We start from the raw sequence: 26,929 nt of genomic DNA, 5'->3' as shown, positions 1-26,929 counted from the left end.
TGGGGTACGGTGCTTGTACAGTGCGTACACGACCAGTACCCCTTCATCGGGTATGTATGCACCGTCCCCCACTTTCCGTGTCATCCGTACGCACCGTACATACGCACCGTACCCCTGTATTCATGGGGTGTACGACGCGTACATGGGGGGGGTCTGTCTCGTACTGTTCTCGGGGCGTACAAGGTTTTTCCGGCACTTTTTGGCTCTTGTAAAAAAAGAGCCGTCCGGAGTGCCGTTTGTACGAGTCGTACTTGCTGGGTTGTAAACTGCTGCCGGGAATACATGGGAACATCGCGTAAAGAGCAATCCGAATCGGAATCGCTTGTAAATACAAGTTGTATGGTCTTTTTTACAATTTGTATGGAGTGCGTCTATTTGTACAGATCGTACTTCCTAGGTTGAAGGGGCCTCCTTACAAGTACGAGTTGCATGGGGAAAACGCTCCATACCACGATTTGTACAGCGTTTTTCCAGGATCGGAATCGGCCCCTCTATGTTCCACGCAGGGAACACACAGCACAAGCATTCCACAGTGGATCCAGATCCCAACACACCTCCCTCCCTTCACAATGAAAAGAAAGTAAAGAACAGAAAAGGGGCAGAAAGAAAATGGAGAAAAGTGAGAACATGAGCATAAGAATTAATTTAGAGAGAAGATCAGAAAACAGAAACAAACTACGGCATCTTGTAATCACGAAATTTCATAGGAACAAATTTCAACCTGAAAGATTCACTCCTCCTTCCCGTGAACACCAGAAGGTCCAACAACAGGAGGAAAATGCGCACCAATATTTTTGTTTACTACATCTACCATAGGTTTGGGTACAATAGAGATGGGCGTATTTGTTCCAAACTCTTCCCTCCATTAATACCACCACATGGTTTCTTACAGCAGACACCCTTATAGGATCCGAGAACCAAGACTTCCCCTTACGAACAAATCCTGGTTTCTTAATTCCTACTCAATCACCCACCTTAACATCCAGAGGGTGGCATGCAGCAGACCTGGTGTCATATTTAGACTGAACAGCAGCCCTGACATCAGTTACGGAAGATAGCTTCTTGGTATCGACCACTCTTCTGGGCATCCATTCCTTTTTCAGTTTGGAGCCTGCCACCCTTCCCCGAAGTAAGGTGAATGGGGCAACCCCAGTGCTGACATGAGGTGTGATCCTCACACCCCACAACATATAACAAACAGCCTTGCGCCAATGCAACCCATTCACTAAAGCAAGTTGCAGGTGTTCCTTGACAACACGGTTAAAATGCAAAACTACACCGTTGCTACGGGATGGTAAACGGACATAAGAATGTGTTTGATGCCAGCCTCCTTAAGGAATATTTGCATTTCAAAAGAAGTTAACTGAGTACCATTGTCTGATACTAACTCTTCCTGAGGAAAATGTCTTGAAAAAAATTAATAACAGAAGAGGAATTGACATTATCTACAAATCTAACTTTAGGCCATTTGGACATGTACTCAATTAGAACTAGCGCATATTTAGGGGAATTACCAATGTGTCCAAACGGACCAGCAATATCAAAGGCCAGTTTGGTCCAAGGTATATTTTTCACAATAGGTTCCACAGGAGATGGTTTAGTCACTTGAGACTCATCACTTGTGACACACGCACTACAGTCCTTTACAAAATGTTCAACATCCTTATCCAGTGCCGGCCACCAAAAATCTTGTCTCACTCTGCGCTTCATGGCACAAATGCCAGGATGACCTTCGTGAGCCAAATTTAAAATTCTACTACGAATAGAGGAGGGAACCACTAACATTCCACCTCTACGTAACACACCATCCACCACAGACAACTCATCTTTAACTCTATTGTAGGGCACCAAATCAGAAGGACAATCCTTGTCGCTGGGCCACACACTGGAAAAGTGGTCAATAACATTCATGACAACAACATCCTCAGACGTACCGTTCAACCATTCACTTTTAGAAAGGGGACAACCCACAGTGTCTTTCAATGAGGATACAGCACAGAGAATTTCCAAATCGTCACATTCGTGAAGCATCATTCTCAGCTGAAAGAGGTAACGTGGACAGGCAATCTGCAACATGGTTTTTAGCCCCAGCCACATACTCAAGACAATAGCGAAATTCTTGCAACCTGAATTGCCATTTTGAAATACGTGGCGTGGCCCTACCACCACCCTTGGTTGTGAATAAGTCAACCAAAGGTTTGTGATCAGTCTTCAAAATGAAGTCGTTGCCCCACAAAACATTTTTAAAATGTTGTACACCCCACCACAAACCCAGGACTTCCTTTTCAATAGTTGAGTAAGTACCCTCAGCACCCCTCAGAGTTCTCGAAGAAAAGGCTATGGTTTCTTCCCGACCATCACTCCTCTTTTGGAGAAGAACAGCCCCCAACCCAACATTACTGTCATCGGTAGATATGATACATAAATCATTAATGTTGAAAAGTTTAAGGGGACCAGCCCGTACAATTTCAAGTTTGATTGATCCAAAATTGTTGCAACAGTCATCATCCCGTACAAATGTAACATTTTTCTTAAGCAAGTTGCGCATGGAAGCGGTTTTAGTAGAAAAATTGCTAACAAACTTTGCGTAATATTCTACCAACCCTAAATTGGAACGAACTTAGTCCTTGTTCTTAGGTGTGGGTACATTTTGAATGGCCTCTATGATTTTAAGTTTGGGCTCAATACCATTGTGAGATATGTGATGGCCTAAGTAATTAACACCATCTTGAAGAATCTTACTTTTATCAGCCCTCAATGTTAAACCACTTGCTTGAATGATACCAAGTACGTATTTTACCCTTTCATCATGCTCAGATTCAGTCTTCCCATAAATAAGGATATCGTCCTGAAAAAAAACAACTCCAGGAATGTCCTTGAATAGATTCTTCATCAGCCTCTGAAACACAGCCGAAGCTGAGGCAAGGCCTAAAGGCATACAGATGTAACGATAAGCACCTTCTGGAGTGACGAAAGATGTTAAATGTCTAGACTCTTTACACAGCTCAATTTGATGATACGCCGAGGAGATGTCAAGGGAAGTAAAGAACTTGGCACTATCAAGAGTGGTTAACAATTCATTGATGTTGGGAAGTGGTTGACGATCGACCCAGATGTTAGCGTTGAGGTCCCTCAAATCAACACACATCCTAAGGCACTTGTCTGATTTTCATGCTAAAACTATTGGTGCAAGCCATTCAGAACTCTCAATAGATTCGATGACCCCAGCGGTACATAGAAATTCTAATTCTTATTTGAGTTCAGGACGAAGACTCAAAGGCACCTTACAGACTTTGTGTGATACAGCCTTTGCATCATCTTTGAGAATAATTCTATGCTGGAACCCCTTCAGCTTACCAAGCTTGCCATCAAAAACGTCAGGAAACATATGTTCCCACTTGACATTAGATAATTGGGTAACAGTGAGAGCTGGGGATGCACTGAGAGAAGATTTATAAAACACACTTCGGGAAACTACCATGTCAGGATAATTTGGGTCCAAGATAATGTTCAATGCTCCTTGCTCACCGCAACCTAACAACTTTGCACCATCCTTGACTACAAATACATTTCCAGTGGCATGGTCAGTATTGAAAATAAGATTGGCGGTAAATTTTCCCAAAACCTCAACTCTTTTGCCCCCATATGCATGCATTTTAATATTGGAATGTTCAAATTGAGTATTGGCTATTTTATCACAATCCATAACATTAACCAAAGTAAATGGAGAACCAGAAACCGCCAGAAAACTTAAACATGTACCATTTACAGCAACGTTGTAAGAATGAGATTTCCTCCTGTGAATTCCATCCAAGGAAGATAGTTCAACTACTCCTTCAGTGTGAGACGATGAAGGGGACAGCATTAGTAGGTCATAGTTCTCCTCATCCGAATCATCCGCGATGGCTTTAATCATTTGATCTGGTCTCTTCTTGATGGGAACAGCTTTGCACATTCTTGTGTAGTGTCCCTTCCTACCACAATTGTAACAAGTCTGGTTCAGGGCAAAACAAAATTTGGCATTGCCCAAATGAGATTTACTCCCACAGCTAAAACACATTGCATCATTCTGTTCAAATATGGCTTTAGTGGGATTCGATGAATGAAGACGTGGAATGTTGACAGGTGATGGTTTTGGAACACTAACAGATGGTGATTTTGTAGATTTCGAAACAGTTTTTAGTAGCTTTACTTAAGTAGCTGAGGAAGTATTGCTCGTTTCTTTCACGCAGAACTGGGAATGTTCTATACTTCCGGCTAATGTAAGAGCAGTTTCCAAATCAGGATCATCTGAGAATAGCAATTTTTCTTTGTTTGAAGTCTTCTCAATTAACTGATCACGTATGATCTCATACCTGAATTCTCTATAGTTACAATTGACAGCTAAAATTCTAAGGGCAGCAACGAAATCATCAATAGACTCAACAGGAGTTTGAGCACACTGAAGAAATTTGTGACCTTCTAGAACAAAGTTACTTTTAGGGCTGACTCATTTGTCTAAAGTTTTGATGAGAGAAGCACAATCGTCAACAATAAGAGAATCTCCACTGTCCCCATCACTCACAAGAGTACTTACTACCTCCAGAGGTAAAGTTTTTTAAAATGTTCCTGCCCTCTGAACAAAGGTAGAAGATTAAAAGAGCCTTCTTCTTTTTAGCAGTGAAAGTTTCACCATCAATGGAACCTAAATATGCCTCAAAAATATCCTTCCATTCTTCCCATTTCACAGGTGGTGTGCTAGCCGACTGCAGGAAAGGCGTAGGTGCCAAAACACGATCCATAACTGAGCGTGGGTGAGTTGCTGCCCCACTCCAAAATGAATAGCACTATTATAGAATGGAGGGAAGAAATTGGTATAGTGCAAAACAATAAGGAATGATTAATGGTGTGCGTATCACCAAATGCGCAATGACGAATACAAGTAATGATGTGCAGAACTTGATAAAAGAATACGCAAAAGAATACGCAATACTGAAGGAATGCTGTGCACATCAGCAACACTAACTCAACACATTGAAAATCACAACTGTGCACATCAGCACAGAACCAAATAATGTTTTGAACCGCGCATGTTGAAACAATAGCTGTGTGTATAAGCGGTGAATACAAAAAGTTGTTAACAGTGCGTGTTGAAATTTTTGGCTGTGCACATCAGTGGTGAACTTAGCAAAATATGCGTTGAAATTAATGGCTGTGCGCATCAGCGGTGAACTTAACAAAATGCGCGTTGAAATTAATAGCTGTGTGCATCAGCGGTGAACTTAGAAAAGTGCGCGTTGAAATTAATGGCTGTGCGCATCAGCGATGAATTTAGCAATTCTTATACTCGGGAAGCATTAATCAACTGTGCGCATTGAAACTGACAGCACTAAGCATCCGCGGGAGACTCGGCAAGGTGTTGCCATGACGATGATGCAGATTGAAGAAATCCAAGATAGCTGCACTCAACGTCGATACGTTGCATAGGCGTCACAGAGGAAGGCAGTCAGAAACGTAGAAGACGTGGCACACAGTGCGTGAAGAGGACAAGACGTCACGTGAAGCAGGAGTTGACGAAGTCACGCGCGGGTGCCCAAAATAGCAAAAAGTACCTTAGAATTGCAGGGACAACTTGAAGAATACAAAGATGATCAGCAGGTTGCCAGCAGAAGACCTCCAAAGCGAATCAAATGAAGAAAGATCGCAACACCCAAACGGAATAGAAGTAAAGCAGGATGTTGCAACGTTGGTCTCAGCTAGCAGGACACTCGTAGAATGGGGAAACCGAATGAATACTGGACCCTCATCGCCAATGAAAGGAAGTCAATACATGGTCAGGCAGGTAGGAGATACATTTATTTGATCCAGTCATGGGAGCTCCCCGGCAGTAACTGCCGTAGTTAGAACATTCAATGTTCCATGCAGGGAACACACAGCACGAGCATTCCACAGTGGATCCAGATCCCAACAGTAGATCATAAACCAGCACCAGAAAAACCAACTTTGCAGCAAGGTAGGCTTTAGAAAAAATGTCACCAAGTGGGAGGATTAAGGGGATCCTCATAGATAGATTTAACTATAGAATCAGATCTTAGAGAGTTATTTGCAGTTTTGGTGGGTGCAGGGTATCTGCCCAATAGAATTGGATCCAAGGTCCAACAAACCCATGGGAGTTTTTTGTCCGCTGAGTCTCAGCACGCTCCACCAGCAGAACCCTTTGACTGATGTGAAAGCAGAGGAGAGAAAAAGATCTGCAATGGGAGCTGATAAAAAGATATAGTTAAATGATGTTGGTTTGCGGTTAGATGATGGTAGGTTTGCGTATGAAAGGGGCACAACAAGATAAATAGGGTAGCGTTATTTAGCTACTCCAATCATTATATGGAGTAATGAGGGTCACTGAGATCCTAGTGGAGAGCCCCAGGTCCGACTGGCCTATAGGGCAAGCAGGCAGTGCCCGATAGACTGGTCTGACTGATCAGGGTGTGGGTCTGTTTGTAGTAGTTGTGAGCTAGGATTATGGCCAGGGTGTCCTGTTTTAACTGTCAATTTCCTTGATATCTCCTTTTTTTAATACTATAAACTTCGCATATAGGCCCACATTTACTATGTCGACCTAGCCTAGTGTTAGTCCCAGTCCGATCCTGAAAAATGCAAATATCAAGAACGATTTCTCCCTGTGCGTGGGGGGGCATTCTCAATGTTCCCGGCCAATATTCACCATAATAAACATGGTGGACATGAGCAAGAAAAAGAGGTACAGTCACCATACCTTACATAGGGAGGGAGAAACTTCAGTGTGACTATGTGGCTCTTTGCAGGACCTGCCACCAATTCAGATGTTTATATTGCAGAGACATCAGAGGTACTGTGTGTGTAAGAACAGCACTTAACCCCACATCTAAAGAACTGCAAGTTAGGTAGGGCAGGACGGCTGTCTATTTACAGCAGTGCTCTTATCACAACAAACTGTATTTGAGAGCTTTTTTATTAAAAGATCTCTACTCCAGAATTTTCTTGTCATTATTTGCTCATTTTTTCAGTAGTTTTAAACTTTATTCATTTAATTTAATTTAAAAGACTCATTATTCATCATTATTTTGTGAAGATGTAATAATAATTTATTAGGAGCTTTTTTTCTATATATTATTTTCTTCTCATGGCATTCATAGATTAGTTTATTTCTCCACATTCATGCTATATAACAAGGTTGTAATTTCATAAACTTTTAGTCTTCAATAATTGAGTAAGGTTGAGATGTTCATGTAAGATATATTTACATTCAAAGCGGGCGATTCACAAAAGTAAACTTACATGTGTGTAAATCTACATGTGTAAATTTACGCTTACACTTTTCAGTAACTTTACTACTTTTAGCTATTCACCATTTAAGTGTGTAAAATTACCCAAACATGTAGACTTACATGTCCCACGAGGATGTGGTGTCAATAGCAATGTCATATACAATGCTAAAGTTACTATTAGTAATGACTTTACAACTGTATTTGATGTTACACAGGCTTGACATAGACCACTGCTATCAAGGCTTAGATCTCCTTACGCCAAATGATGAAGAAATGTATAAAAGTTTATTAAAAGGTAAACATTTTTTAAAAAAATTATGTTAATTGTTAATTGATAAAAAAGTAGGTTTTTAACAGTTGGACAAATTTCAACAAAATGCTTAATATTGAATTGAATGTTTAGTTATTTAAGTATATTACATGAAACAAAACAATTTTTTATAGATGTATTAAAAAAATACCAAAGGTTACATTTTTTATATAGCCGTATTATGTATTAATTTACTAAAAGTTATGTACAGAATTATTTTTATATGTAAAAAAAGTATTAAAATATTTTACAAATATTATTTATTTTCAATTTAATTAATGTTTTAAACATTGAATCAAAAGTATATATACTTTTAAAAAGGCTAATTACGTTAATTTATTTGAATATTATTTCTTTTGGTGTTCTATTTCAAGTCCCTGCCACAATTATTTTATACAGGAGTGTGTTGTAGTGCTAATTGGGCTAGAATTGCACCAGCTCTGACCTAGAGTACATTGGCAACTGTTTGGATCACTTTTGTCTGTATTAACTATACAAGTGCAGTTTGTGAATAGGAATACATGAATCTATAGTACTAAAAAATGCTCACCCAATTAAGGGCACTAAATTATCAAAAATCTCATTTAACTCAGTCCTTGCATTAATACAACCAGTAGCATAATTATTTTCTGTGGCTGTACTTTAACTACATTAATAGAGATGAATAATGTCATTTAATGTAAATTTCACCTATAATTTGACAGTTCAGATAGTATTGAAATTTGCCAAAATAAATCATCAGACTAGGGGCCTGATTTAAGGTTGGGCCGACAGGGTACTCCTTCGCAAGTGACAAACTGTTCGTCTGTCTGACTCATTAAGAGTTGGTGGACCGTAAGAATTCTGTTGAAGGAGTGTCTGTGTGTGGCCGGCATGGAGGCATTATTCTCTATGCTTCACTGTCATGAAAAAATTGTCAGTAGGAGGCAGTAAACAAATATTAATGATCCCCCACACCATGGCAGAAAAATCTAAGGATGTACGTGTCAATATTTTATTTTCACAAATAAACTCACAATTTGGGAGTTTGCTTTTAAAAACAAAAAACTTTTGAAAAGTTTAGTAGCTGACCATCATGGCTGACAGTACCATCTAGCATACGTTTCATACCCTGATAGGAAAGCAAATGACAGCGGTACCTGTCAATGTACAGAGTTGATTGCAGGGACTACCGACAACTCTGAAGTTGGAAGGCGGAGACCCCTTCATCCGCCAAACTCTGAATCCGTTTGTCTATAGGAGCTGCTAATAATGGATTTGAATTGAACACTTTTGGTTTGCACCGTTTAAAAAAAACAGTAATCATTATCTTCAAGTTGTTTATTTTTATTCAGAAAGATAATAATGCTTTCAGTATAGTATCAACTGCAGTCAACTGAAAACATTGTGACTATAATGCAGTGAAGAATGTAATATTCATGTTTTTCAGAAATGATAATTTACTGCATCTCTAGAAGGTTGGTGGTTCAATAAGATTTTTAGGGTTTCTTCAGACAACGACTGCACCCTGTTAGCCTTCTTACTATTTGTTTGCTTAGATTGACTTTTCTCTCCTACAATACTTTTTCGTGGCTAGTGTTGTTTATCAGAATTCTCTCCGATGTCTTGAAAATTCTGTACTGGATAGAAGGTGTCCTAACACCAATTACTGAAGGCAATGGAACATGTTATTGAGTGATAATAATCTGTTTGGTACTACTTAACTTCACCTCTGAGGCGGAAAGCCGGAGGAAATACACGCAAATTGTTTTAATCTGTTAATTCTTGTTTCACATATTTTAAAACTTTGTTTCCTGCCCTGAGCTCTGTGCTGGGCTGCCTGCCACTAAAGCATTCCACTTTCAGCGGATTTTAGCGCTGTTTTGGGGTGTTTGTTGACTTCTGCCGCCATCGCCAGCCGCGAGGCCACGCCCACCTGATAGGCCACGCCCACCTCTCCTCCCCCTAAAATGTGTTTCCCACGCAAGCGCAGCGGACGAGCGCAGCGGGAGCGCCGTTTGCGCGCCGATGGCGCGCCTAAGGCAAGCCCGTCTGCGCCCGTCATCGCCAGACCATCGCCTCTCGCCAGCCCCCCTGCTCAACTTGCACCACTTAAACTCCAGTACGACAGAAAATCCCTCCTTGCACTTAAACCAGATTCAAGATGCAAGAAACTTGAAGGCTGCTTAGGACAAATAGGTCTGTACTGTAAGTCATGTTGTTTTCAGACACCCTTACCCAGGCTAGTTAGCCACAATACTACTGCTTATAAGCAACACTTTCTTTCCATTCTCCAACTTAATGTCAGATCTCTTGTGAAACACCACGCCGAGGTGTTCACTCTCATAACAGAGGAACATCCTGACATTATGTTTATCTGTGAAACTTGGCTCCACGATGACCAAAACAGCATCCTTAATCTCTCGCTGCCAGAGGGTTTCTCCATAAAAACCATTAATAGAGATTCCAGGGGGGGGGGGATAGCTGTTGTCTACAAATCATCTTACAACTGCACTTTTGAAAAGGAAGCCATTTGGGGCTGTGAAAGTGCAAGATTTAAAATCTCCACCAACCCCCAGTTCACCCTCTCCGGATTATATATCTACCGGCCCCCTGGCCCCACTGCCAGGTTCATTGAGGAACTCCTAGATGCCGCTCACACTTTAGTGATATCCTCTCCCAATTTTACCATCCTGGGAGACCTTAATTTACACTTCGACTCCATGACTGACCACACCATTAAGAACCTTCAGGCGGACCTCACGGCCCTTCAGCTTAACCCACTCATTCTAACTCCCACTCATTCGGCCGGGCATTTACTGGACCCTGTGTTTTCCAATCTTCCAGATGCCTCGGCGGCCCCTCCTAAACCTATGGGGTGGACTGACCACTCCCTTATCAAATTTACCCTGAAGACCAGAGACTCGGTTGCGAAAAACACTTCCAGCTCCCGATATAAGAGGCCGTGGCATAAACTGGCTCCTAGCGACCTTACTAGCAAACTAGGTAACCTCCATCTTAACCTCTCAGACGGAGATATTAACTCCACATACGCGGCCTTTCAACATTGGATTAATTTAGGACTAGACTCCCTTATACCAGCAAAATGGACTAGAACCCGCAATTTGCCATCCAACCCATGGTATAACGAAAATCTTTTAACCATGCGGAAAGACTGCAAAAGGGCTGAACGCCAGTGGAGGAGAGATTACAAGGACATCGATAAAGCTGCCTACCTGCTAAAATTGAGGTTATATCACAAGGCGGTGCGCGCCACCCGTGCTTCCTTCTATGCGGAAACAATTAGCTCCAGTAAGAACCCTTCAAAAACTATCTTTGATCTTGTTCAAAAACTTAAAGACAGTCCTACTCCTACCTCGGGCCTAACCTCTGCACAACAATGCGAGGAACTTGCCACCTTCTTTACGGAAAAGGTAAAGAAAATCTACACCTCCTTCCCTCAGATCCTTACGGATACCTTCAAACCACGTGAGCCCTCGTCAGATAGTCCCAGTCTGTCTCTTATCCCCAGCTTAACTTCTGACGAACTCGCCCAACTGTGCGCCAAAGTCAAATCCGGCTCGCCCACAGACGCCATGAGACCCGCCAAATATCTAGAATCTCTCGATTTCTTCCTTCCTTCGTTGACTACCCTACTTAATCTATCTTTCTCCTCAGCAGTGGTTCCCACGTGTTGGAAGCAGGCCTGGGTCTCTCCAATTATAAAAAAACCTAACCTAGACCCATTACAACCAGGAAACTTCAGACCAATTTCATTGCTTCCATGGGTTTCCAAATTGGCTGAAGCCCATGTGAACAAGGTCTTAACCAACTACATGACGCAATACCAAATTTTAGACCCCTCACAAAATGGCTTTAGGCCAGGATTCAGCACCGAATCCGCCCTGCTGACCACTATTGAAAGCTTACGGAACATTTTGGATGCCGGTCAAAGTGCTGCGCTGATCTTACTCGATCTCAGCGCAGCCTTTGATACGGTCTCCCACTCCATCTTATTAAAACGTCTCGAAGCCATTGGTATTAAAGACCTTGCATTAGAGTGGTTCCGTTCATTTTTAACTGACAGGTCCTTCCGGGTCTCTGCCCCCCCGTTTATATCAGAGCCTCACCCTATAGAGCAAGGCGTCCCCCAGGGTTCGGCGCTCAGCCCGTCCCTATTCAATCTTTATGTACAGCCTCTCGCCGAAATAGCAAAAGAATGGGACCTGACACTAGTGTCGTACGCCGACGACACCCAGCTGGTCATTTCCCTAACTGAGGGCCCCTCGATCTCAGCGGCGAAATTTAAGAACGGGCTAGAGGCAGTCGCTCGCTGGATGTCACACAATTGCCTCCAGCTGAACGCTGGCAAAACAGAGGTGTTGCTCTTGGGCAAAAACCCTGACTACTGGACTGATCACTGGTGGCCATCCGCATTGGGCCCGACCCCCCCCCCTAAAACTGTGGTAAAAAACCTTGGTGTCTGGGTGGATGCATCCCTTACCTTCCAGACCCACACTAAGAACCTGGCTGCCACTTGTGTGGGCCTGTTGAGGAACCTTCATCCTATTCTTGGCTTTTTTGATCGCCATACGCGTCAACTTATAGTCCAATCCACCATCTTGGCTCGACTGGACTACGCCAATGTCCTTTTCCTCGGCCTTAATAAAGCTGAGATGATGCGGCTTCAACGTATTCAAAACTCTGCCGCCAGGGCAGTTGTAGGCCTCCCCCGAAGGTGTTCCGCAAGAAACACCATCCAGAAACTACATTGGCTACGCATAGAAGCCCGCGTCCAGTTTAAAGCCCTCACTACGGTCTTCAAAATTCTCAAGACTGACTGTCCTGGTCTCTTGCGTCCTCTCCTAGAGCCCTACATCCCTCAGCGGGCCCTACGCTCCTTGGGTCAAAACTTGGTTGTTACCCCACGTATAAGGCTAAGCAGAATGGGCGGTCGCTCTTTCAGAGTCCTGGGGGCAAGGCTCTGGAACTCCCTCCCATCTCACATTCGTTCCATAACTAATCTGCTCGCCTTCCGCAAATCGATCAAAACACTTCTTTTTTCCCCATCCTAATTTCTTATTGCCTCTCCGTTTTATCTCCCCCTCTTGGTTTTGTTATAGTTTAGCGCCGGGACGCCTCGTTGCTGGGGCAGCTGTTCGCGCTCAATAAAACGTTATAACATAACATAACATAACTTATATGGTGTGTAATCCTGCAAACTGCACTGTATGATTCGTTAATAGGTTCTATACACATGCTGTTCACGACTGGTATTGAATTGAAATATTGGACTGTAAAGCTAAAAGCATCATCTACAGGAAAATGTGTGCTCTTTATATTTAGTGCTAAAATGTCAGACTTGTATCTTGAATCGAGTAAAAGAATGTCCTTCATTGTATAGAGATAATAATGATACGGCTAATACCATTGAATCGTCCTATGATAATGTGCATATGGGAAATCAAGACAACTAATCAAATGTGCAGATGATGATCTGGATTTTATGTTCTATGTTTCTCTCAATCTTAAACCTTCCCTACAATGAAACATTATAAATGTGTGTGTGTGTTAAATGTATGTGTTCTCTCCCACATAGTAGAAAGTTTTAATACATATCTGCAGTTCTCGAACACTGATGCACTCGAAAAATCATTGCCATGTCAAGGTGATCGTAAACACTTTGAAATGGTGGTGAGTCTCAAACATGTTTGAGAGCCACTCCTACTTTAACCACATCAGTGCTGCATGAATTTACCCTCTGTGCTGAAAGTCATTGAATCCCATTGTTCATGACAAGCTCAGCTCGTCATGAGCATACGAGCAGTAAACTGCATGACGAGCTGAGCTCGTCATGAGCATGGAAGGGGTAAATGTGATTATGATCATCTTATTCTGGAATTGATTCTTGAACCTAATTTCAGTTCACAAACAGTAAATAAGATTTTTTTTAACTTAGTGTCTAAACTATACTGACTTGAGGGGAACTGGTGCAAACATACCAAAATAGCATGTGACCTGCTCACTGCCCACAGGGCATGGTCAAATGTTGAGGGCATTTGTTGATGAGATAAGGACTGGGTCAAGGTGCAGCTGAAATTCATGCCCTGTGCTCAAAGTCCGAGCCCCAACTCCTACATACCAACATAGATAGCTTTCAGTCATGTACAAGTGGCACATGCTGCAGACCTCAGTCTCATGTTAGGCTTTGCATTGAACTCGCCTTCCCCATGAACCTAATAAGCATGATCCACTGCAATCCATAGAGGTAAGTTGGTGAAAGGCCAACGAGCCCCAAGGTATTCTTTGCATATCTTTAATAAGCTTCCCACAGGCTCTGTGTCCAACCCTCTGAACACTCACATTGGACATAACAGAGCTGCTCTGGAAGCTCGGAATAACTTCCAGGAAGGTATTGCCATCTGCATCCCATCCATTGGAACCCATTCCAATGGTCCATAACTATGCCCAATATAGATGCTTGGCCTGGCTTTGAACTTTCAGCCATAGCATTTTAAGTGATGTCATAAGTGATATTAATGGTGAAGTGAAATGTGAAGGAGGATATGAGCAAGGCATGAGGAGGGGGAGAGTTAATGTTGCATACCTAATTCAACTGGCAAATTGCAAGTGTTTTGACTTTTGGCATCATAGATTTTGTATTATGACAACTTTCTTTTTGTGGTTCCTGATATCTCCTGTGGTCTCCTAGTTCCTTGCTGCTCAGCCTGTGTGAGTGTGATGCAATAGAATGTTCATGAGTGAATGGTTTGGATGAATGGTCAGTTGGAATGAGTGGGGATGAGCAACAGGATGCTGTTTCCAGTGGGGCTGTACCATCTTACCTGTAACTGAATAAACCTACATAATCAATACTCCTGGCTACTGGACTGATTACATACAAGTACCTAACTTTGTTTACAAAAGTGGCAATGATTTTGAAAAGAACCATGCTTGAAGAGCTAAGAAATTAAACAAGAAACTAAAAAGAAGCCTTAAAATAAGCCTGAGGAACGTCTTGGATGCCACTTTGGTGTCTTCTACAACAGACAGCCTACACATTGTTCATTTTTGGCGTTAGACATTGTGCGGCTTGAAACCTGTCAGCCTACACACGGCCTGCAGAATTGAAGATTTGTTGTTAGACCGGTATGGCTTGAAGACTGCCAGCCTACAGTCAGCCTACAGCATTGAAGTGAACTGGCATATTTGACTTTTAAACCAACCTGTAATATTGAAGTGAAAGTGTATTTACAGCCAACCGGAAGTGTTAATTTACAAACAGCACAGCAAGATGTGAAGGAACTCTTGCTTTGCATTATTTTTGAAAGTTGTAACCTTAGGAAAAGCCGACAGCAAGACTTGTGTTCAACTAGCTACACGTTTGGCCGTGACTAATTGGCAGTGCAGGCGGCAGTGCAACTCAGGAGAGGAACCAGTAACTTGGGAAGCATGTAACTTGTGCAGCACTCCGTTATTTGTGCTTTGACTGTGCACCTACAGTGAACCGGCAATCTGTGTTGTGAAGCCGCCTCATGCAATGGAAATATCATGAACAATCAAGTTGCCATAGTGTGGGACATTGCCTGCTTTGTGTGTTAACAATACCAATGTATTTGGGGGCCTAGTTGGGCCTCGGGAAGTGATTGTCTGGGTGTTGCATACACTGTGCTGGAGGAAACCATAGTGTGGATGTTTGAAAATTTGATGGATACACCTGTTGGGTCTTATAGCTGCAACATCGAGACCCTGCTGTGATGTGTCATCCTGGAAGCAGCACTTTCAATGTAATCCAGCTGCGTTATCCAGCTGTTACCTGAGGCGGCTCCTGTGACGAGTGCGAGTCAAGGCAATCCGGTTGTGACTTCAGGGCATCCTCTAACAGCAATTCATTGGCTGTGGAGGCTGCGCCTAATATAGTGATTCCAGCACCATATCTTGGCAACGTTGGGGACGTCAGCATGATGAAGAGTTCATCAGCTACAGGTTTTGGCGCTGACGTTTTGAGGGTTCGTCACCAAGAGAATTATCGTTACATGTACTGGTGCACACTGAACTGTATGAATCAGCATTTATGTTATGTAATCCCTGTGCTGACTTGCCAGTTGCTACGCTTCAGCGCCTTCTGCAATTTACAGCACATTGAGTTCAGGTGGCATTAGACGTTTGTGTCCTGGTGTTTACCATACAGATGCATGCAGGTGCTCAGTTTCTATCATCAGGGGGAGTTGATGCACAAGAGCTGATCTGCAGTCCCGGGTAGATTCATACTGATGCTATTTTGAGGGTGGCCTTGGGTGAAAAGTCCCTCACCTGTCATTTGAATGTTTTGGTAGCTACTGTTTAGTGACACAATGTATTTTTCTGCAACTATGCTGGTACATATAGCCATTAAGATTTGTTCATATCGATGGTTTACCATGCTCAAGGGCTGTTGTCTGCTGTGGTGGGTCATTAAGATGGGCAGTATGTGGATGTAGTTGCACTTTTAGATTAATGTATGTGTTTTTTTAACAGTTTGAGTGCCTATTGCGTTTTGAGTTGCACTTGGAAGTTCCTTTAGGATTAGGCATGTGTTTGAGTTAGGTCTAGCTTTGTAACCGTGTGTGGCAGTATATTGTGTTAAACCTCATGCTGAGACTGTGTGTGAATAGTGGGTAGGAAAATACCCATTGCAAGATTCCCCATGTGTGGGTATGGTTTGGATGAGATAATACCATGTTTTTGGGATAACACCCCATCGATGTTTTCCTTTTGTAGTAATGTCTATGGGTGGAAGATATCATAGTGTGCAGTACTGAGAACGAGGGTTCCTTTGGCCTGCAAGTGAGTGTGCTGCAGTGGGAACAGTTGTGTTCCTTTGTCCAGCAAGATGTGTGATGTAGTGGAAACACGTGCAATCCTATATCCAGCAAGATGTGGCTATATTGGGAACATTTGCGTTCCTTTGTCCAGCGAGATGTGTGCTATAGTGGGAATATGTGCATTCATTTGTCCAGCGCGTTGTGTGCTTTAGTGGGAAAATGTGCCTTTCTTTGTCCAGCAAGATGTGTGCTGTAGGGGGGACATTTGCATTCCTTTGTCCACTAAGATGTGTGCTGTAGTGGGAACAAGTGCATTCCTTTGTCCAGCGAGATGTGTGCTGTAGTGGGAACATGTGCATTCCTTTGTCCAGCGCGATGTGTGCTGTAGTGGGAGCATGTGCGTTCCTTTGTCCAGCAAGATGTGTCCTGTAGTGGGAATATTTGCGTTCCTCTGTCCAGCGAGGTGCGCTGTAGTGGTTCTGCAGTGTGTTCAGTTGTGAGTCCTGCGGTGTGTGCAGGTGTGGCATGTGTGATGTCGCATCCTGCCGTATATATATATATATATATATATATATATATATATATATATATATATATATATTAAGTCGAACAAACAGGACACGGACACCAGGCAAGTGCGTAGTTTTTTCTTTCATTCTTTTAGCTGTCGCTTCAGCATGGTGGATGACGTGTTTCGCCGAGCAAGTGGGCTTGATCACATCATGATACTCCCTTTGCTTTTCAACACTTTTTTCCACACATTGCCGCACGTGATTAGTGAACTAGGAAAAAATACTTTATTTACTTATTTATTTATTTGAAAGGTTGTATATAGTGCTAGCTGGACCCAAGAGTATCAGAGCGCTTTACAGGATTTGGTTAAACATAAAAACAGACCAAGCTAAGTACAATTGATATAATAAGGTAAGGCAGTTGAGCTTTAAGAATGATTTAGGTTCGGAAGTTCAAAATCATGTAGCAAATTGTAGATAGTAGAACAGGAAGACAGAGAAGAATTATATAATATGTCAGTAGATGGAAAAGGTGAGAGATTGGGGTACATTTGTGGAAGGGAGGAATGAGGTGAATCATAAGTAGAGGGGGGCCAGTATAAACAGTGAATAGTGCAAGAGTTCATGGCCAGAGACAGTAAGTATAATTAATAACCCCAATATTTGTTAAGAAGGAGCAGTTTGAGTTTTTTTTTGAAGCAGGGGTAGGATGGGTTACAACGTAGATCTTTGGGAAGAGTATTCCAGATAGATGGGACGTTACCAGAGAATGAGCGAGAAGGAGTTGCTTTCTTTTTTAGCAGGGTAGGGACTAGAACAATAGCGTTAGTGCTCCTCAATGTTCTAGTACATCCAGCTATTTGGAGTTTGTCAGAGAGGTAGAAGGGGTATTTTGTTGAAGGGCTTTGTGTGTGATGCAGGCGATCTTGTACGTGGATCTGCCTTCGATTGGAAGCTATTTGAGGTTTTTGAGGACAGGGGAGAGGTGATCGTATCGCTCACAGTCAGAAATAAGCCTGGCAGCGAGGTTACGAACGGATTTGATAGGGGCTAGGTGGACTTTAGGGGTGCCAGCAGGAGTGGCATTGCCATAATCAATTCTAGACAGGACTAGTGATTGTACAACTGGTTTAAAGTCATCTGCTGGAATGAAGGGTTTCATTTTTTCAAGGTGATGTAGAGTGAAGAGAGCACCTTTTGCCGAGTTTTTTATATGGGGAGTAAGATTGAGGTTCTGATCGACGCTAATACCGAGGGATTTAACCGAGTTGGAGATGGCGAGAGAGCAGTTGAAAGTTTTAATGTCCGTGGTCCAGTGTTGAAAAGGAAGAAAATTGTTCTTAGGAGAGAATAGGATGATTTCCATTTTTGGGGGGTTTAATTTGAGGTGGTTTTGATGGAACCACAATTGAATCTAGATCAGGGCATCGTTAAGATTTAAGATGTCGTCGTGGGATTTGATCTTGTAGTATAGCTGTGTGTCATCGGCATAGAGGTGATAACTGATTTTTGCTTCTTTAAGAATAAGGGTGAGGGGTACCTTGAAGAGGTTGAAAAGAGTTGTAGAAAGAATAGAGCCCTGTGGAACGCCCAAGGAGACAGGTTGAGGTTTAGAAATGCAACCGCTGACTTTAATATGTTGAGTTCTATTTTGGAAATAAGAGGTGAACCACTTGAGAACATCACCATCAAAGCCGAAACGGTCTTTGAGAATATTGAGTAAGGTGACATTGTTAACAGTATCAAAGGCAGTAGAGAGGTCAAGAAGAATAAGGAGGGAGGATTCTCCTTTGTCCAGGGAACAATGTAGGTCATCAGTAGTGTTGAGCATTGCTGTTTCCGTGCTGCATCCCTTTCTAAAACCAGATTGGATAACGTCTAAGAGGTTGAATGAGTCGATGTGTTTGTCCAACTGTATCAAGAATCAGGACACATTTTTCTAGGGCTTTGGATAGGAAGGGAAGGTTAGAGATAGGCCGCAGGTTGTTTTAGTCGTTGGGATCAGCTGCTGTATTTTTGATGATGGGGGTAATTTTGCCTAGTTGAAGGGAGGCAGGAACAATACCAGTGGCACAGGACAAGTTGATGATATTGGTACATAGTGGGGCGATAATGTGTTTTAGTTCTTGTACCAAATGAGCAGGAACAGGATCTCTGGTATGCGAGGATGGTTTAAGCTTGGTGATGATGTTGAGAACATCACTTTCTGATACTGGACAAAAATCATTTCATGAAGCATTGTTTTTTAGCTGGGGGTTGGTAGGGTAAGGTTCATCGCGGGTGATAGAGAGAGGGAGTTGAGAGGGATCATGGGGGGAAGGGAGTGGAAGAAGGCACAGGGAATGTTAAGAAGGGGGTGTTGGCTATGTGGTGGGAGAGTTAATGCGAAGGATTGATCAATCTTAATGACTTTACCAGAAAAGAATCTAGCAATTTCTTCACACCTCTCAGACGTAGCTAGTAATTTTGGGGGGGCTAAGGTAGTTGGGTTTTTGACAATTTTAAAAAATTCCCTAGGACTATTTCTAGCCTGAGCAAGTTGAGAACAGAGGAAGGAAGTTTTTTCGTTAAAGATGTGTTTTTTGTAGTTAGCCCTAGCAGCTTTGAGGAGGACAAGATTTCAGGTGGAAGGTTGATTCCTCCAAATGCGTTCAGTCTGCCTGAGAGCTCGTCTCTCTTTGTTTAGGTTAGAATTGAACCAAGTTTTGGTCGGAATGGTTTTTTGGAGCTTTAATTTGTCAGGGGCAATTTGGTCAAGGACTATGAAGATAGAACTATTGTAATGTTCAGTAAGACCAGTGGCACTTTGGGAGAGAGGGGAGAGCTTTAGTCAAGCTTTTATTGTAGATTCCAGCTCGCCTGGAGGAATAAGGTGAAGATTTCAGGTTAGCTTCTGTTGTTTGCTGGTGCAAGAGGGAGGAGGTTACATAGAGCTGTTAATGGTGAAGAGGATGAGGTGGTGATCTGACCAGTCAATGGGGATGATGTGGGAAAGAGAAGCCACTTCCTTGCTAGTGATAATTGCATCAAGTATGGCACCTTTGGAGTGAGTTGGAGATGTGCAGAGTTGCGTCAGGTAACTGATGTCAAGAAAGTCATTGATGAGGTTAACTGCGGGGTCGTCGGTTTTGTTCCAGTAGAGATTAAAATCCCCTAGGAAGAGGTTTCTAGATTTGGCGAGCGATGATTGAATAAGGAGATCGGACATCTCCTCAGCAAAGGAGAGAGGATTGCCAGGGGGATGGTAGATAATATGCAGGCAGATAGGTGGGGAGCCCTGAGTTGTAAGTTCAGCACCAAGCTTTTCAAAAGTGAATATGTCCTGGTGATGGACAGGAGAAAGTTTAAGTTCATCTTTATAAATTATAGCGAGGCCCCCTCCAATTTTATAAATTCTGTCTTTTCTGAGGATGGAGTACCCCGGTGGAGAAAGCATGTCAAGGATTGATGAGGAGTGGGAGTTGAGCCAGGTTTCAGTCAAAAAGACGATGTCAATTCTTCCGCTGAGGATGGTTTTGGCGATTTCCGTTGCATGACAAGAGGCCGACCGGCAATTAAGCAGCATGCAGTTGAGGGGTTTAGGGTCATTAGATTTTGAGGAGGAACAGGAGTGGATAGAAGTGAGTTGTTGAGGGAGTCTAGGTGAAACTGGGGAAGAAAGGATCCTACTAATTCCGATGATCACTGGGATAGATGAGTGATTTAGGGGGGAGTTCACAGACGAGGTGGAGAGAGGGTCATTTTTATTGAGGTCAGTGAGGTCATGGGGGGGAAATGGCTTGGAAGGGAAGGAGGGCTGAGTGAGCTAATACTGTCAGTCTGTATAGAAGGAGAAACAGGAGAGGACGGGATCCTATTAATACCCAAGATCACTGGAATAGATGCATGAGGTGGGGGGAGTTCGATATTAAGGTGGGGAGGGGGTAAACTTTATTGTGGTCATAGAGGTCATGGGGGGAAGATTGCTCAGGGAGGAGGGGTGGGCTGAGCGAACTATAATAATCAGTAATTCTAGCAGGAGAGTTGACGATGGGGGAAATAATTCCTTGGTTATAAGATGCCCGGTAATTTTGTGAGGGGACTGAGGAGTAGGTGTGATCGGGAGGGTTATTAGTGGTGAGGAAGGAGACGTCATTTCTGAGGGAAGAGAGTTATAATACGAGGGTCGAGAGGTGCAGTTCAATGTTGAGGAGTGATTGGGTAAGAAGTGTGATAGGGAGGGGGCTAGGAGATCAGGAAGGAGATGTGAAGAGTCCATGTTGGTCGGGGGAGGAGAACTGGTATGTGGAAGAGGAGGGAAGCCAGGAGGGGGAGGAGAGGGGAGTTGAGGTGAGGAGGTAGAGACAAAGTAGAGAGGTGAGAGGTTGGGTTCCCAGAGTTAAAGTGGGGGTTGAGGGAAGTAAGGATGGCCCGGGAGTTGAATTTGGGAGCGTTGGTTAGATAATGTGGAGGGGGGATTACAGGAGAAGGAATTGGGGAGAATGGAGGAACTGTTGGGGGAATATGGGGAGGTGTTAAATGGGGAGAGTGTAGGTTTTGTTTGAGTTAGGGCATTTTTGTAAGGTTACAGGGAGGGAAGGGGAGTGGAGTAGATCGCGGATTGAGGGGAGGAGTAGCTAGAGGAGGGTGGGTTTGGGAGCTAGAGGGAGATGAGAGAGAATCAATAGAGGGGGGATGCTGGCGAGGTAGTCAGGAGTTGAAATTGGGGAGTGAGGCTTTCATTAATGGTTATAGAATTAAGAGCTGGCGAGGACGAGTGGGAGTGGATATGGGAATCAGGACTTTCAATTAAGGTTAATGAGTCAGGGAATGGATGAGAGGGGAGTATGTATGAGGGGAGGCATGATGTGTCAGCTGAGATAGAATGGAGGGTGGGAGGAAGATGTGTGCGGGTAGATTGGGGTGGCACGCTGTGGGGAAGGGGAGTAGGAGCACGAGAATAGAGCAGGGAGGATATCTGAGAGAGTTAGAATTTTCAATAAAGCGTGAAAGGTCACGCAGAAGGGAAGATTGTAATGATGGGCAATAAGGTGGTGGTGTGGGAGAAGGGGGAGATTCCAGGGGAAGAGGCAGTAGGCAAGGTCGCAGTTAAGAGAGAGAGGGGAAAGTGGGAGATAGGATCAACAAGGAGAGAAACTAGTCAAGAGGAGTGGTGATAGTTCTTATAGAAAGATCAGTGAGGCAATAGGATACGAGAATAAATCATAAAAATAAAAATATACAAGTTTCGCATTACAATCAAAAGGATAAAGCGAGTAAGATAAATTACAAGTGCAGATTTAAAAATTACACAGATCAGTGAGGCAATAGGAAACAAGAATACATGCGAAAAATAAAAATATACAAGTTTCATATTACAGCCAAAAAGATAAAGTGAGGAAGATAAATTACGAGTGCAGATTTCAAAATTACACATTACAGTTTCAGCAGATAATTTGAGGTAGACCCTTAATAGTGCATGAGAAGGAAATGTAACGATTAGTACCAAAAAATAAAAGATAAATTAGGTAGCCCATTATGAGTGCCTGATTGGCAATAAATAACAATTAGCACTTTTCACAGAAAGGCACAAGCATCAAAGACAATTAGGAAGAAAAGGGTGGTATAGTGAGGTCAAACGACGAGGAGACGCATACTGTTATAAATAGCTTTCAGGTAAGTTTTGGTGAAGACAGTAAGTAGGATTCATAATGGGCAGTAATAAATATCACACAAGACATATGAACCAAAGTGGGGGCATTGCCATGTACTAGATGGCGTGGTATAAAACAAGTAAACTAAGATTCTATGCTTAGCTAGTGCGCTGCCTGATTGGAAAATGGCGTTTTCTTACATTGAAATCCGATATAAGATATCACAAGGAACATCATAACTACAACTATAGTGCGCGCCTTAAGGGGAGGGATGTCTGGAGCGGTATTTGAAACGAAGCCTGGCATTTCAATCTGAAATAAGGCTCATACGGTAGGGGCGGTAAATTTTGATGCATAAGGCAAAAGTTAAAGATAGTATCTTGTAGCAGTTCAGGAAGCGTGACTAACTTATCTTATAATGGTAGTGTGTTCCAGTCCAGTTATGACTAGTCGGTCAGGAACTCAGGGATCTGAGGAGAAAAGTGGGTAACCAGGGATTTAATAATGGCTAAGGGGATAGTGAGAGCGAGAGGTTCAAGTCCAACCATTATTCAAAGGCTCAGACCCGTCATGAGAAATGGGGTTAGACAGTAGGGTTTGTGCATCACAACTAGAGGGCCATCGAGGTGTACACTATTCAAGTATTCCTCAGGGTACATAAAGAGCAAAAAGTGCTGGGTCAGGCCCTTTTATAAAACTAACGCCAGTTTATCAAGAGTGAGTTGCATAATAAGGAGCTTCTGCCTCCGATTATTGAGGGCCGTCATGATACACACAGAATAGGTAAAAGGTTAGGGAGTAACTCTTCAGTAACTCATAGATAATAGTACAATTTAGATTGAAAACTCAAGCAGGGTATTATAAGTAAGGAGAGGGGTTACCGTTACAAGATGGCCACCAAAAGTGAGGAGCGTGGAATGTCCTTTTTTTGTTCCCATGCCATGTGGAGCAACAAGTACAGAGGCAGGGAGCATCTTCACGAAGACAACTTCATGTAGTTTCTCATTATAATTGATGTAAATCCATTATTAAACACAAGGCAGTGGAGGCTAAACTTATTGATACTGGGTCAATCCAAAATACAATTTTAAAGTACAATATGCATGGTTAAAGCAACTGTATCATAATTTTGGTACAAATACCTATTAGGTGACCAAGCAACAACTTTGAAAATAATTAGGCATGTCTAAATAGCAACATAGTTGATTGGAAATATATGGACTCCCTGGGATCAATCCAATTAACAATATAAAGTGCATAGTGTAAAAATATCTTTGTTTCCAAAACATCATTGCTGTAGTTAAATATATACATGGCAATTGTTTATCCAAGGGGACGCTTCATAAAATGAGTTGTAGTTCAAAATAACTCCTGTCAAAAATGATCTTATATTATCAGAATTGCTATTTTGTGTATTTGTAACAAACCAAACCGTTATATCTATTGGAGCTCCCTTTGTAATAGCTGTTAACCCATGAAGATATACATAAATCCATCCTCTACATTTTGTTGTGAATGCCTCCTGTACATATGCATTTGTAGCTGCTGATCTGTGCGATGGCACTGTAAGAGAATATATAGCACTTCAAAAATCATCACAATCAAATAAGTTAGAATGTGCAAATTGAAATCAAAACTTAAAATTTAAAATGTAAGAGCACGCGGAAATCACAACAGATGATACTGTTTACTGCCATGTTATGTATATGTTGATGAAATATATACTTTATAGCTACGATTTCTCTGATTGGAAAGGTTGAAAGAGAGTTACCTTATTACATATTCCTATGTTCTAATCTTTATACATTCTAGCATCCGATCTGACAGGACAGAGTCCAATGGGGACCATAATGTACATAAGAGGGTAAAAGACATTATCTTAAAAAATCATATTATATTGATTTCATAAATATCCATTAGAAATTTATAAATATTCATAAAAATCCACAGAATTCTTAAAAACCTCTATTATAGAAAATTGTACAGTTCTTCCCGATTGTTAAGTCCATTGGGAGTACGACTGTCTAATTCGAGTATGAATTTCACCTCCAGTTGTCTGAGGGATTTTTCCCTATTCCCTCCCCTTCTCATTGTTGGAACTGCAGCTATGACAAAGTGCTTCAGATCTTCCAATTTGTTCTTGTGCACTGCCTTAAAATGTCTAGCCACTGGATATGGCATGTCCGAGTTAACGATCGCTCTGAGGTGCTGCAAAATACGTACATGCACTTGTAGCTTTGTGCTGCCCACGTATTGTAATCCGCAAGTGCAGCTCAATACGTAAACAGCAAATTCTACACCTGGCGTTGATTTTATTCGAAGTGGCACCATACACAGTAGTGTATTGTGAGGTGTTGGCTTCTAACTTACATGCTCTGCATGTGTCACACTTAATGAAGCCATTGCGTGGTGCTAGCCACATCGAACTGGACTGGATTGCATTAGTCACCTGCTCTGAACTGGGCTTGACTAAGGCATTGTGCATGGACTTGGGCTTTCGAAAAGTCAAAGCTGGGGGGGTGGGAATAACTGGTTTAATACCATGTCAGTTTGCACTATAGGCCAATGTTTATTTATAATGGTCCTGATTTTCTTGTGCTGGCTACTGTAAGTCGTTATGAATCTCATTTTGGTTTCCTCTTCTTCTTCATTGGAAAAATTGCCTTTTCTCTTACTACCAGGGGTGTTCGTATGAGTAAACACATCCTCCCAGGATTTCATTCTAACCTTAGTCAAGGCCAAATTAATAACCTGGTCGCTGCAGCCCCTGGCTAGAAATCTATACCTGCTTTCTTTGGTACAATCTTCAAACATTAGGTCAGTACTGCACATTCTATGCAGCCTTAACAATTCTCCATATGGGATACTTCTTATCAAATGAGCATGTAGCATTGAGTTTCCGGCTGTGCTCTTTCTGTACAATGTTGTCTCTATGCCACCCTCTTCTATACAGACATGTACATCCAGAAACTCTATAGATTTGTCATTGATTACTACAGTAAATTAAAGATTGAGATCATTTGTGTTTAGTGTCTCAATAAAAGCTCTGGCCATAGCCTCAGGTTCCTTCCATATAAAGAATATATCGTTGATGAAGCGCATCCATCCTATGATGCGTTCATCCGATATATCCCTGTATTTTACCCTAAAGAAGCTGCTCCTCCCACCAGCCCACATGTAAACACTCGTAGCTGGGGGAGAAGCAGGCCCCCATGGCAACTCCCCTTATTTGGTGATATATGTCCTTACTGAATAGGAAATATACATATGGAGTTCTCTCGCTGGAGATAAAGATATATAGTATGTAATCTTTATGTGTGATCTACATTCACAATGAACTTCCTTTTCTATTCTAGGAGTGTAATGATTTATGTAATGTGATTGACGTGATTTTATTTTTATGATGTGATATTTCTGTACAGTTTAAGGAGTGAAATAATGTATTCAATGTGATCTTTCTTGTAATTTAGGGTTGGTCAAATTTTACAGGACGTGCATTTTATTTCACCCTGTGTCCTGTAACTGAACAAACCTACATAATCTATACTACTGTCTACTTGACGGATTACATACAAAAGCCTAACTTTGTTTACAAAGGTTAGGCTATCTGACGTCTTCCTGTCAGTCCCACAACATGTGTATGCACTTTATTATGGGCATTTTCACATGGATCGTCATTTCACTATAGACTTTTTTCCTTGTTCTTCCATTTTCAGGGCTGGTGATAGCTAGCCCTAAAGTGTTCATAGTAAACCTCCTCCTGCAGAAAATGAAGGCTAGTAATATGCAATGTGATTTCCAGCATATTGCTTTTCAAGCAAAATGCCCAAGATTTTGCCATTGCACCAGAACACAAAATTGAGCTTACTTTTTGGTAAAAATCCTGTTGCAGGAGCCTGAGACCACAAGTGGCTGTTCTTCAAACTCCTAAACTTTTCTGCGAGAAATGCGTCCTTGCATATATAGTGGATGCTTTTTGTGCTAAAAGTTAGCGTACAATTCTGGCTATGCTTTTTGCATAATTTCACCATAATTTTCGCATAGGAAATAATACAGTTTCACCCTGGCCTAGGTCTTCTGCATTAAAAGACGTCTCCTCCTCGGTATGCAATAGTGAAGTATATATTCATATTTAATATTTATATGATGCGGAGAATCATCCCCAAGGGGATCTCGGCGCCTGGGAGGCAGATAGAAGGATGGACAATGCTCAATCAAAACAACCATGTTTTAACCGCATGCGCGCTAGCGGTTTTCCCGCTGTGCGCTGCGTTTTGCGAAAAGCCGCGTTACATGACGAGCTCAGCTCGTCATCAGATTACGAGCGCCGTAACTGATGACGAGCTCAGCTCGTCATCAGCATCGAAGGGGTTAAGAAGTTTCTTAAATTGTACCAAGTTAGGGCCTA

General features: G+C 42.3%; 1 protein-coding gene across 1 annotated transcript in view; it reads left to right on the top strand.

Moving 5' to 3' along the window:
- FSTL5 (follistatin like 5) overlaps window positions 1-26,929 on the top strand; it is a 2,936,723-nt gene that overhangs the window by 1,664,820 nt on the left and 1,244,974 nt on the right. The window lies entirely within an intron of this gene.

Source organism: Lissotriton helveticus, chromosome 2_1 (assembly GCF_964261635.1).
Source record: "Lissotriton helveticus chromosome 2_1, aLisHel1.1, whole genome shotgun sequence".
NCBI classification, from domain to species: domain Eukaryota; kingdom Metazoa; phylum Chordata; class Amphibia; order Caudata; family Salamandridae; genus Lissotriton; species Lissotriton helveticus.
Note: the sequence above shows the minus strand (reverse complement) of the source record. Positions and strands in the feature narration are given on the sequence as shown.